The sequence below is a fragment of the Melopsittacus undulatus genome, chromosome 1 (assembly GCF_012275295.1).
Source record: "Melopsittacus undulatus isolate bMelUnd1 chromosome 1, bMelUnd1.mat.Z, whole genome shotgun sequence".
Classification (NCBI taxonomy): Eukaryota; Metazoa; Chordata; class Aves; order Psittaciformes; family Psittaculidae; genus Melopsittacus; species Melopsittacus undulatus.
The window spans coordinates 138,191,032-138,204,082 of record NC_047527.1 but is presented as its reverse complement, the minus strand read 5'-3'; the positions used below and the strand labels follow the sequence as shown (position 1 = coordinate 138,204,082).

The following is a 13,051-nucleotide window of genomic DNA, read 5'->3' as shown; positions in this document are numbered from 1 at the left end:
ATACTGAAGTGATAGCCTTAGGGCTCAGTTCTGTAATACAAACTTTAAAGATTATAGGATATCTAGAAATCTGCAGGGCTGCAGGTTTGGCTGAGTCATTTTCCTGTTTTTTTTTCTGTATTTCTCCATTTCTGCTTTGTTAAATCTGTCAATTCCTCAGCCTGCATGGCATAATAGGAATAGAAAACGTATGTAGATGTCTGCTCAATCAATAAAACTGTGATAGCTTTATCTTCTATAATGTCAGGGACAAATTTTGTGCAAATAGACATGTAATACTAGTAATAGAAATACTAAACGCATGAACAGATTGCACAAGGTATAAAAGATGATGTGAAAGAAGATAGAAACTACGGTTCATCAGCGTGATATATAGCTCTTCTCTCAAACATCATTGTGAGCTCTGACCTGCTTCCTGCACTGTGTACTTATGGAAGTGGTGCCTTAGCATAGCATCTGTCAAATACTAACACATACAGTCTGAAAACAGGTTTGTGTGGGGCAGGAGTTTTTGTACCAAGGCATAGGTGTTTGCTCAGGGTGGTGAAAAAGATCCGTTGGAAGCCAGGAATATAATCCAGTTTTCCTTAGTCCACCAAGTGCCTTAACAAAAAGGCCATTGCATTTTTCCATCAAGTGCCGCCTACCTGTTGTTTTAGGGCAGGGATGGCAGGGTCTTGCCCTCAGACTTGAAGTCTTCAAGCTGTCAGTTCAGGATGGTCCCAAGACATATAATACAGGATGCTGAGAAGGACAAGCAAAACAGCAGAGTGGGTGAATCCTCATGTCATCCGTTCTCCCTGTCAAAGAGAAGGCTCAGGGAGAAGGAGCATGCTGTAGTCCTGTGGGACTTAAGTGCACATGTGCTGAAGGAGTTTTAGCAAGACCTTCCTCTCTGAAATTGTTATGCAAAACTAATGTCAGGTATGTATCTGAGGCTGGTATTCTCTAAAGAAGAGGACATTAAGGTTTTCACTAAATATCACATGACAGGTATTAAACTAGTAGTGATATAGTTCAAAATAGTTCAGGTAAATGATTTATTTACTTCTGGTTCGGCATTGCACGAGTTTCTCAATTTGTGTGAGATAACAGTTTACCTAATATTTTATTTATCTATTTCACACTGGCACTATGTTGAAGAAAAACTTGTCTTGAGAAAATCTGATTAATACGCATTAAATGCTCAGGAACCCTTGTCTACAATTTGAACTCATCTTTAATGGGATACAAGTGACTTAGTCTGTATAAGTTTGATGCAAAAATTATTCTGCTAACTCAAAGAGTTTTTATCTTGCCTCCATCAGTGAAAATTTGAATCAAGGTAAAATGTGCTTTTAAGGTGGAGTAGCAATCGTATTCTTGTGCTAGAAACATGCGTATCTACACAAGTAAGTGGAGTAAATGCGAAGCTGTGAACTCTTTATCAGTGTGCTGTTCTAAACTTATTTCCATATATTTAAGAACATGTTAGGTACAACTGAATTACCCTTTGCTCCCTTTGCCTGATGTTTGAAGGCCTATTCAGGTAATTTCTAAAAATTTTCAGAAAGAAGATGAGATCTCATTATATTGACTAAATTAATATGTAATTGGCAGAGCAGTACATAACAAAGTAACTTAAAAATGCCTAATTCACATAACGTGGGTTTAGTTCTGACTAATAAGTTTTTTTAGTGGCTCACCTCACTGACTGAAGAGTCCTATTTTGATTTGTTTTTTATTTTATTTTTTAGTTTAGTTAAACAGCTGAAAATAAGAGACTTTATTCAGGGGTACGTATATAAAGCAGTACGAACTCCCACAGTTGTGGTCTTTGTTTGGGTTCATTACTTGGATTTTGAATCTTTGTGTAGCTTAGCTATATGTGTTCACAACCTGATTGCTAGAAACTCAGATTTGCTGACCCAAGAGCAAAAAAACATTATAGCACTGATGATGTATTTCATTTTTGCATGCAGCTGGGGAGGTGGAATGTGGGGTTGTCCTGATACCTACATTGTTCCTTGTGGTTCATATTATCAGTTTTATATAAAGTAGGAATGTGGACTGGTTTTATAGAGCATCACAGATTGTTAGAGACAAAATTCAGCACCATGTTCCTATGGCACCTATTAGCTTTTCCTTAGCACATAGACTGAAAGGTGAGGGTTCTGGATGTTTTGTTTTTCTTGATTCATTTGACTTCAGTGTAATCTGGTAATTGTATAGGCTTGCCTCGCTAAAGATGGTGCCTTATTAATCCTAAATTTCTGCCAGTTATGTAGAAAGAAAGATCTCAAATTCTAATTTTGTGTTATGTATGTGAAAATACATTAATTGGCAATATGATAGTTATTTAGTATGCAACATGATGCTCACCCAACATCTGGAGAGCAGGTGTCAGCAGGATGCGTGACTGACAGGGAAAAGATTTATCTCTCCTTGTGCATATCATAGGAACTGGACTTTGTGGAGGGTGTCGTTTTGTATAATTTAGGATTCAAACTGCTTCAGACAAATGTAAAGATTGCAAATAATTTTAAATCCTTCATGCTATGGCAAGATGTCTTTCATTCATGACTGCCAAATTCTGCACTGTTTGCAAGAAAATTGAAGCATCTGCTGTGAACAAAATCTGTAACACCAACAGATAAACTTGTGAAGGGTTGGAGGATTGGGTTTTTTCTCTCACCACTTGGCATTTTCATCATTCCTCAGTCTTTTCCATTGCCGTCTTCCAGATTCTCTGCATTCATTTGCTTTTCCATTACCTTTCTGTTACTCCATAGTCACAGGGGTTTTAGCCTCAGATCTCTGCAGTTCTACCATCTGATTTGTGTGGATTTCTTGATTAGCTATACTTTGGAGACAGGAGTCACCTCTCCTGATATGCAAACCATGAGACTAAAAGCTGGGACTGTAAATAAAACATGAGCATTTCTATCTTTGTCTCTTTGAGCTTTGCTATCATGATTTTCATTTTCCTTTTTGTTTTTCTTTTCCCCCCACATAAATATCTTGTCAGCAAAAGCAGGTCATTCCTGCAATGGGAATCATATTGAATGAACTGTTAGTGCTTCAGGTATCTAACGGCTTTTAATTAATCACCACTGGCAGCGGGACTAGTGTGAATATCCTACCTTCCCAATAACATTGGATTTCTGCCAATATCCTCATTTGTAACCATATTCCTTCCAGCAATGTTTTAATGATTTATTTTTTAAATAGAGAAAATTTAGTTTAAAAGCACCACTCAGGTGGAGGAGTAGCTTTTAAATATTGTGCAAGTGTGATGACGGGCACCAGAAACTCGGGTTTGTGTTGTGAGGAATTCATATTATAAAGCACCTTTTAGAGTATATTTACAGTAATACTGATAAAAAAATTACATTCTCAGAAAATAATTCAATCATTCAACTTCCTGGTTTTATTCAAAAATGTTATTTTAAAGGATTCTTACTTGCAAGAAACATTTCAGGAATAGACTAATCAAAGTTTAAATATTTTTTAAAGAAATGGAGACTTTAACAAAGTCAAAGAATTAAGGAAGGACAATGACATTATTTGGGTATATTTTTGGTTAAACAGTAGGCTTATTAAAGATTTCCTTCAAAGAGGGAGTGAGTTTTACCCATGAGTTTTTAAATTACTTGTGTAGAGATATTCATGCCTATGAATGCTCTTCCTGTTCTGTTCCAAGCCTTAATTGCTGACAGCAATTTTTGAGGCTGGTGAGTTTGTCTGCATTGGACCTTGAGTATTCCTATCAGTGCCTTGGCCAAGCCAGTGTCAGCAACGGTGAGAAGCTCAACTAAATTTCCCTAGTGTAGATAAAGCCTTAGAGCCCTAACTTATATTATTATGTAGAAAAATGTCAGTTAATTGCCTTCCTCGTCGTTCTGAATTCCAAATAGGTTGTATCAGAAGTGGTAGGATTTATTGTCTTTGCCTCTGAAGCATAAAAATTACAGTTTCTTGGTTAAAAGCAAATGATAATTATAACAAAAGGGAGACTTCTCTTTGAAAAACAAAAAAAAAAAAACCAAACCAAAACAAAACAACAACCAAACCCACCATATCTATCCCTTTTTGCTTAAGTGGTTGTAGGAGACTAAAATAAAGATGGCATATTCAGACTGTACTGCTGAGAGTTTTTAACCATCTGGAGGGTCAGGAACTGTTTTGACCCTCTGGGTATCCATTACCCAGATTTATAGAAACAAGTGTATAGATAGTGGCATTTCATAGAGCGTAACTGTTGAAATGGTCACTGGCAAGTTTATAATGATATTGCCATCTTGTACATTACTAGCAGAAAATATACAGAATCATTGCAGCCATCCAAAACTGAACCACTGCAAATTATTCTTTAGTCAGTTATCCTCAAAGTTTCTTCTGAAGCATAGGATTCAAGCTAAGAACAAAGCAATTAGCAGAGTATCATGTAAACAATAGCAATATTGAAAAGTCCTTTCAAAATGCTGCTTACTTTGTCAGCTCTTCTTTCAGTATTTGTACATATGAAAAAGCTTGTGATTAGCTGAACTTGATCAAGGTTGGTTAAATTAAGCCTTAGTAAAATGTTTGCTGAGAGTACACCTGACTGGATAATAACTATTTAATCATTTCAATAAGTCTTCCATGAATTCCCTTATTCTGCTCACTTAGTGACCTTTGCAAGACGAATATTTTGTCTTTCACTCTGTCCTCATCTTTCTAAGAACATTATCTATACTGTGGTAGTCCTAGAGAGCTGTAATAGGGCACTGAAATTGGCCATAAAATTGGTGGTGAATAATGGGAGTAAATGGGAATTTTCATGGCACTTGTTCAAACCACTCTACTGCAAAAAGTCAGACACTACCATGAGAAGGTGTCTCTTACTGTCAGTCCTGAGAGCTTCTCTAAGATAATTCAGAATGTTGTATTATCTTTTCCTTAGAAAGAAACCTTAGAACACACAGAGCGACGCACCAAGAGATCCCATTAGCCAGCAATTAAGTGAAAATAAGTAGAATTGTTCCGAAACCTATTTTCATTAATGAAAATGCTTGTACATGTAAGACTTAATGGAGCCTATATCTTCAAATTCTTATAATATTGCTGCTGCTTTAATTGTGTTTTTATAATCCTGACTTTATGATAGAAACAAAAAGAAACAAGGAGCACACAGCAGTAGTCTGTGGGTTACAAATGAAGCTGAAGAGCAATTTTGAATAGACATTGACAAAAGGAGGAAAGTTCTTCAGCTGAAACTCATGGTGAAATTAGAAAGCCTGCTGGCACTGGAGAGGGCTGAAAACAGTTGAAGACCAGGAAGTATCTTCAGTTACATTGTTGTGGAGGACCCCTGGAATGTCAAAATGTATTGTATCCGGCATCCCTATAAACTGGCCACAAGCAAGTTTTGCCATTAGGTTTAAAAATGTGGGGTTACACCCAATGTCATTTTTATCTTTATCTCCATAATGAATGTTGTCCGACAGAATGCCTGAGATTTACAGCAGTAGATGAAAGGAAGAAGAGAATCTGAATATTGCTTGCCCAAAATTCCTTTGTATCTATCACATCAGAGAAAGTTGTCAATGTGGTTTTTTTGAGGCATGCTGAGGACTGACAGGAAGTATCTCTCCTAGAGTCCGTGAAGTCTCACCCTGCTGCAGTAATAGGGTGGTGGAACACTAAGAGGAAGCCACATTATTCTCATTTTAATGGTCCATTGACTACTGAATGGAGGAGAAAGCTTCCTAATTATTCTGCAGACATGATAGTAAATATTTCATTTGAGTATTTGCAGCTAAACAAAACTAGCAGAGGTTTTTCTGTTCCACTTGGATTTCATCAAGTTTTATATCTAATGTCCTAGGTTATGATTTGCAAATTAGACTGGTGTTCATGTTTGTCAGAGGAACCTGGTATGAATCAGTTGTTGTGTTTATAGATCACTGTGAAATGGAAAAGTTAAAGCCATCTTTTTAGAAGACAAGATGGCAACTTCTGACTAATGAGCAGAAACTGTATGTAGCTGTCTTTGTTGACTGATGAACTTCCTAATTATCCCTCTGGCTTTGTTTGAAAGCTTCTTTGGGAAGTCTCACCCTTCCTCTCCATTTTCCCTTCAAAGTGGGTGATACGTGTGTGTGTGTCTGTGTTTGCTATTCTCCTAATTTTTTATTTCCTTTTATCCTTGTTACATATCACTCTTTTCATCTAGTTCTTTTTATTTTGACATCATGTTGAATGTAAGTAGTTTTCAAGCCAAAATAAATGAAAGCCTGTTTCATATCTCAACCTAGATAAAGTTTATGAATATGCCTGTGTGTAGGTGAAAATTCTGTGCGCTTTTATAGATTTACATGTCTGTTCCAACTTAGGACAATATTCCTTGTGTCTGGTTAAATAATATGTAGAAGAGGATCTTACTGTCTCTGCTCTATGACTGATACTTTGTGAAGTGTCTAATGTCTTTTTTTAAGATGAGAAAATATTGAGCAGTTGATGATTTTGTATTTTCTAATATGAATAAATATAGAAACTGTACGTATCTATCTTGCTTCCTACACTTGTTGTACATATATGTGTATTAGGTACACACACAGAGGATGATCAAATCATCCAATTAGATGTCTTTTTACACTGACACATTTTAAATGCCCTGAGCAAATTTGTGTGTGTGTGTGATAGAGATATTTTTGTGAGTAGCATGTCTTACAGTTATCAGAACGTTCAGCTTTGTTGAAATGAAAGCATCTGTAAGTTACCATATTGTTCAGCATTTGGGAAATAAATATTTTCCTACTTAGTATTTTGCAGAGGAGTTAATAGGATCTCTCCAGACTCTGGAAGATAGCTAGCACTACAGAAGCTCTCTTCAGACTTTGCAGATATCCTGACTTTGGAGAAACATCTGTGGTTCCCAAGCACAGAGCAGAAGTATGCATAAAATCAACAACAGGAGATAAACTGATTTAATATTATTATTCTTCCTTGTATTTTTGCTCTCACCCTTCCCCTTTCCTCATGCAGAAATGTTCTCCTAGTGTAGTTAAGTGGTAGTGCATCTCACCCATGATGCTACACTGAGGTTTATCCAAGGTCCTCTCCTCATTTTCCACATACCCCATCCACTCTCAGTTCTGATGGGTTGTTCTCTAATTTTCCTTCCACGCATTCAGCTCATATTTGAGTTTAGAACCAGTATCCCAGCAGAATGGTTATAAACATTTGTTTGGCACTTCACAAGCAGATTCACTAGGGAACCTTGCTAAAGGGCTACCTGTTTGCATCAAATAGTAGCAGTGAGCTGATTAGGAAGCATGACTTTTGAGGATGCTTTAAGGTAGGTGACACAACACCAATAATTTTGTGCAGATGCATTGTGGGCTGTTGTGGCATGTGTCATAGGGATGTTTTAGTGCTTCTCACTGGCTGCAGAATTGCGAAGAGCATTTAGAGCATTGATGTGGCTTACTGCATTTATCTGCTGCTCCTGGGGATATTTTGCCTCCCATTTAAATGACTCAACACATCATCCTTGAAAAAAAGGAGAACAGTTTAAATGCTATATTCAAATTTTTTCTCTTGCATTCAAGGCAACATCGATATTCCCTCTTACATTTAATGATAGCTTACTATGTGAATGCAAGATGCATAATAAAATAGGTGACTCCTGCTTTTGCAGTTGAAGTTGTTTAAACCTGATCCTGTCACCCCTGACTACTTAGCAGCAGCCTTCTTGATTAAGTTTATTTTAGCTGAGCACATTATTTTCTTTACTAGGTGAGAAGATACCTTGCTTAGTCTTGCTCTTTTCTACTAGAGCTGAATATATACAGAAATATATTCTGGCTTAGTAGCAGTAGCAGATGTCCATGTGGGGGAGGTTTTTGTTACCTTATGGAGTTTATAGTGTTTTGTCTGGTATATGGATTATTGGCTGCTGGACAGTTCGGTCAGGGTCCTAGATAGGAAACAAACCTGAGTCAGAAATACCCTCATAAAGGGTGTCTTAAAGCAGCAATTTTGAAAGTTTGGTACAAGCAAGTGGGCAGACCCAATTATTTTTAAATTCTTTGTTTTTAAAAATGAAACGATAGGAAAAACCTTGACTGAGTTTCAACCAGCCTGCAGAAACTGCCACAGTAACAGCCAGAGCTGCTAAGCTTTGTATGTTTCTTTGCAATGCGTTGTCCTGTGAACAGGTCATTATGCATTTTACCTTCTCTGTGGGTTACAGCATGCTACCCGAGCAGAGAAGCTGTGCAGCTTTGAGCAGCAGTTAATAAAAGCATTCTTTGTGTTCTTCACTTTTGTCTTTCCTTTTGTATTCTTTCTTCCCTGTAGTGAACTCAACTCCTACGATCTACCCAGTGCTCTAGATTTTACTGCAGACTATTTTGTTAGAAGATATCAAACACAATTTGACGCGTTGCTATGCCGACAGATTTAAATTGAGTTTTGTTATTTAGAGAAGCAGTGACCAGTTTATCATTTGAAGGTTCAGTTTTCTCCTCTAGAACAGTTCAGTCAATCCACTGCCTTCTCCCTGCTGCCTTCTCTCCTGAGTGCCTTAGAGAGGTGGTTAGAGACATGGTATTATTATGATTTTATATGTAATTTATACAACCTATTCAGTCTGATTCCCATTAATCCTTATCTTCTGAGAGGAGTCAAGGGAGAGAATAGACTGGATCATGGTCTCTCAGGGCCAGAAGAAACTCAAGAGGTCTTCATCACTGTGTCAGGAGATATTTGCCTAGCCTCTTCTAAAAGCCTTCCAAGATTAAAGATTTCATGAACATCTCTGCTTATTTATTTACTGTTAATTGTTTTTAACACTTTCTTAAAGTCTAAATTCTATCTTCTCTTTCTGCAGTTTAAGCCTATTACTTGTTGCTGTGTTTAGTAAGCCTCTTGAAAGTGGTTTTTTTTCTTTCCTACCTGTCTGCTATAGCCTCTCGTCTCTTTCTTTTTTTTTTTAGGCCAACCTCTTTTCATGTCTTTCACAATTTCTAAATCCCTGCCATTTGCTCCAGTCTTTCTTGAGATGTGGAACCCAAATCCACACTCAGTATTCCAGTGAGGGGCTTTCTGAGTGGACGTTGCAAGGAGAAGATTGCTCTAAGTGTCTTGTTGACCACACTCTTGTTTTTATACCCTGGTATAACATTCTGGTTTTGGCAGTTTTTGCAAGACAGTATCAATGACTTATGTTCATTTTATGGTCTGTAACAATGCCAGGATCCTTTTCTGTAGAAACCTGTCTAGTCATTGCCCCTCTGCTATTCTGAATGATTTTGACATCTTGCTTCTAGCTACTTTCTTGGAGGTAGTCCCATGGCTGAAAGTGCATCCATTGGGTGGCTGTAATGTTGGCATCCCTGTGGCTCTGTGACTGCATGACAAAAGAGGATGCAGACTTCCAAAATTAGTCATGTCACTTTTCTCTCTGGAGAACCTTTGAAACACGGGCAGAACAGGTGGAATGTGTTCTGGGGGCTTGTGCATTGCCAGCTTCTTTCTGAGGAGTGTCTTTGCTCCTCCCTCATCATGTAGCCAAGGTACGTGAAGTAAAGTTACATGTTCTGGATGGGCTTGCCAAATGAAGCCTGTCCCATCAGTCATGCTGAATGCCATTGACTGAAAATCATAGGGGAGAAGACAATCTTTCATTCTGTATGTACATAGCGAGTGTCTATAATTGGCCTGTCCTTGGCTGGGGAGTACAGATGTTACATTGCTGCTACTCATACCAACAAAATTAGCAGCAAGCATTACTATATACTTTCCACAAAACCAAGAGTTGCTTCTCTTTGAAAACATTGGTGCCAGAAAGACTCATAGGTAATGGTAAGAAAGTCATAAAAAGGCAGTAAAATAGGTAGATAAATATTTTCTTTCAGAAAGAATGTTCTCCCAATTTAAATTGCTAAAGAATTATTGATATGAAATAATGTGTCCTATGTGGAGGGCAAGTTAGACATACTAATTGATCTAAGTATTTATTTCTTTAAGAAAAATTTGGAGGCAAAAAACCACAGAAGTAATGAAATGCAGCATAGTTTTTTACTTTGTTACATTTAATGGTGGCTTACAATCTTCCTTAATCCTTTTTAGTTGTTGATTGTAAACGTTAAAGTTTGCAGTCAGCTTATGACAATTCTGCCAAAAGCTGAATGATTCGGACAATAAACTTCTATATAGTCTGGTTTTACTGGGCTTGTCTTGAAAGCTTGTCTTCCAACTCTTCCATTTCTCTTTATGTCAAACTGAGCTAAAAAACGAATTTATTTCTAGTCAACTGGAATTACTGAAAAATAATTAGGATTGTTCAAAACAGAAAATACATCAGATGAAACTTCCTTTGGGAAAATGCCTCACTGCCTGCCCTAAGTGAACACACTGGCATTATTAACTCTTGGATCTTGTTTCTCTGCAATTTCTGTGTACTGCGGAGAACAGAGAGCCAGGTGCAGCTACCCACCTTATTGTTTCCCTTCCCCTTTAATATACCGTTCATGGATGTGTGAAGGCAGTGGTTGAAATAGGTAGCTATACAATGTTACGCTATGCTGGCCCTTCTGAATTACAGACAGATTGCTGTCCTAGAGGGATTTCTAAATTTTCATTCCAACATTTCTAGATTTCAGCTCTGGCCACTGCATAAGGAAATATGTCCAGTTCAATGAAGCTGAAGAGAAATTAAATTTTCTGAAATTAGGGTTATTTTATTTCTGTGGCAGCACTTAGGCAGAAAGAATTCTTCAGGGTATCTTCAAATCTTCATTGCAGTGTGGCTTGGATGTCAATGCTTGTGATGAAAATCTATCACATTAGGGGATGCTCACCTCCTGCCTGCATGATTCCCAGTAGTTTTGTGTTGAGTTATCTTGCAGAGTGGTGTAGGATTTTAATATAATAATCTGTACATTAGCAGGAGTATGTCATGCCAGGGCTAAACCATCCTGGCCAGAAGAGGAGCCACAAATCCCATGGCATTAAAATTCAGCAAACTTCAAAATTATGTAAACGCAATATATTGAATTAGCTTAGATAACTAGTGTATGTTTTGAAGACTTATTTCCTTCTCAGTGTTGACTTCAAACCCCAGTTCAACTAACTCCACACCTTGAAGAATATGCTGTAGCATTGTAAAAAAACTTGTAAAACTAGACTAAGTGTACAAGTGAGGGGATTTTTTGGGGGTGGGGAGAGGCAATCAGGTTTGACAGGCTGAGAGCCAAGGCTGGAGTATGCAGAGTCTCTCAAACACAAGTTTCCAAAAGCTTTTGGAGAGTGCCAGGAGAGCTGTGCTGAGTTTCATTCTCTTTGAGCATGCTTGAAGATTAAATGTCATTGAATCATTGGCTTTGAAGAGTACTGGATTAGTAGTGATTTAGGCTGCTTCACCATCCATCTTATTTCCTAGTCAACTTCACTTTAGTTTTCAACAGTTTTGGCATTCATTGCTATTCACAATTTATACAACTATAAATTTCAGTAGTGATTTTCAGGGTTTTCCCCATGGTTTCTAGGACAACGGTCAGAAATGCCTGCTCTGCAACATTTTTGGTCTGAGATTTGCAATAAGACCTTTTTCTAAGCCAGGAAATTACCATCCCACATTTGAATTGAAAGCTGACACTTACTTTTAGTGGAGAGAGAGAATCCATTTAATTTATCCTCTGCATGGGAGCAGTAAAACCAAGCTGTGGAGGTCTTTAAGACAAAATATAGTTTCACTATTATTTGCTTTATGTAATTTTCCTCAGTTTTGTATTTTGTTTCTGTCTGTTAGATGAAGAGTTCTAAATGGTTCAAGCCTCTGATCTCCTCTGTTGCTCATTGTCTAGGGAGATGGGCCAGAGTGAAGGGTAAAACCAGCTGGTGACCTGGGAACAGTGGCCCTTGTTTCAACAAGGAAATTGTGAAGGCTATACAGAAAGTGATCAAAGTGTTCTTCATAGCAAAGATCTATGAAAAAACCCTAAGTGTATGTGTCCTCAGAATAAAGCTGGTTATTCTGGCCTCCTACCACTGGGAAACAGTCACTTTTCTACCTGTGGATTTTCTGTTCTTTCCACCACTAAGAATTCACTTAGGCAGATCTGCCTGGCTTTGTGTGTGCAAGCCTATTTATAGCAGCAGAGGGAAAGCTAATCCCAACTGAATTGCAGTCACCTTTGCCTTCTGGGATATATAGAATTTCCCTTGAAGTTTGTACAGAGTCTGCTCCTTTGATACTTTTAAGCCCCTGCTCCATCAATAGTGCAGGCTTTTGGTTTATTTCCAAGTTCAGTCCAACATTCTGGTTTTGATCTAGAGACCCTGATGTTATTTTGATCTTTTATCTTGCTTTAACTTTGTTTCCTTGTGTTTCTTCCTACTGGTGAAGTTGGTTAGGAGCGAAATGATTATTTCAGGTTAAAGGTTGCAGTGAACACAAGAGAGGATTTTTAGATTCTGGGGCAGTTGGGTGGGTTGGTGGATCTGGAGCTTCATTTTGGGAGATACTACAGTATTTTTCTTGCATAAAGCCAAGAGCTGAAGTTGTGGTTATTTTAGACACATGGATGCTAAAAGATGTTGGAATAAAGGTTTCTGGTTTATGGAAGAAGATGAAGAATATGGGATTTGATGGGCTTTGTGTGGATTCTTAGAAGAGCAAATCTTTTAGCTTATGATCAGCAGGAAAGTATGGAAATCACAGTGTCCAGGGCAATTCAGTCAGTTGCTAGTTTAATGGTAAAAATTTCACAGATAAATTTCTGGATTTGTATAAATGGTGTTGTGAGAAGGATACAGATGTGCCTCCATTTACACAGGGAGTTATTTCCAGATTGATTTTATAGTTACATATATACAATAGTGGAGAAACTCGTGCTTGCAGGTAATTCTGAGGGTGAGTGGCAGTACTGTTAATTCTTTCTGAAGTAGATCAAAAGTGTTGGGATTTATTCTCTGTATACATACCATCAAGAAAAATCTATATTTTTAAGTAGAAGCAGATTCTGACTGCTAGGTGAAAGTCATGCTTTATCTTCTGTGGTGCAAAGGTTTTATTTGGCTT

At 37.6% G+C, this 13,051-nt stretch overlaps 1 protein-coding gene across 1 annotated transcript in view; it reads left to right on the top strand.

Annotated features, from left to right (window-relative positions):
* Window positions 1-13,051, top strand: part of CHN2 (chimerin 2) — a 166,584-nt gene that overhangs the window by 79,328 nt on the left and 74,205 nt on the right. The gene's annotated exons all lie outside the window — the stretch shown is intronic.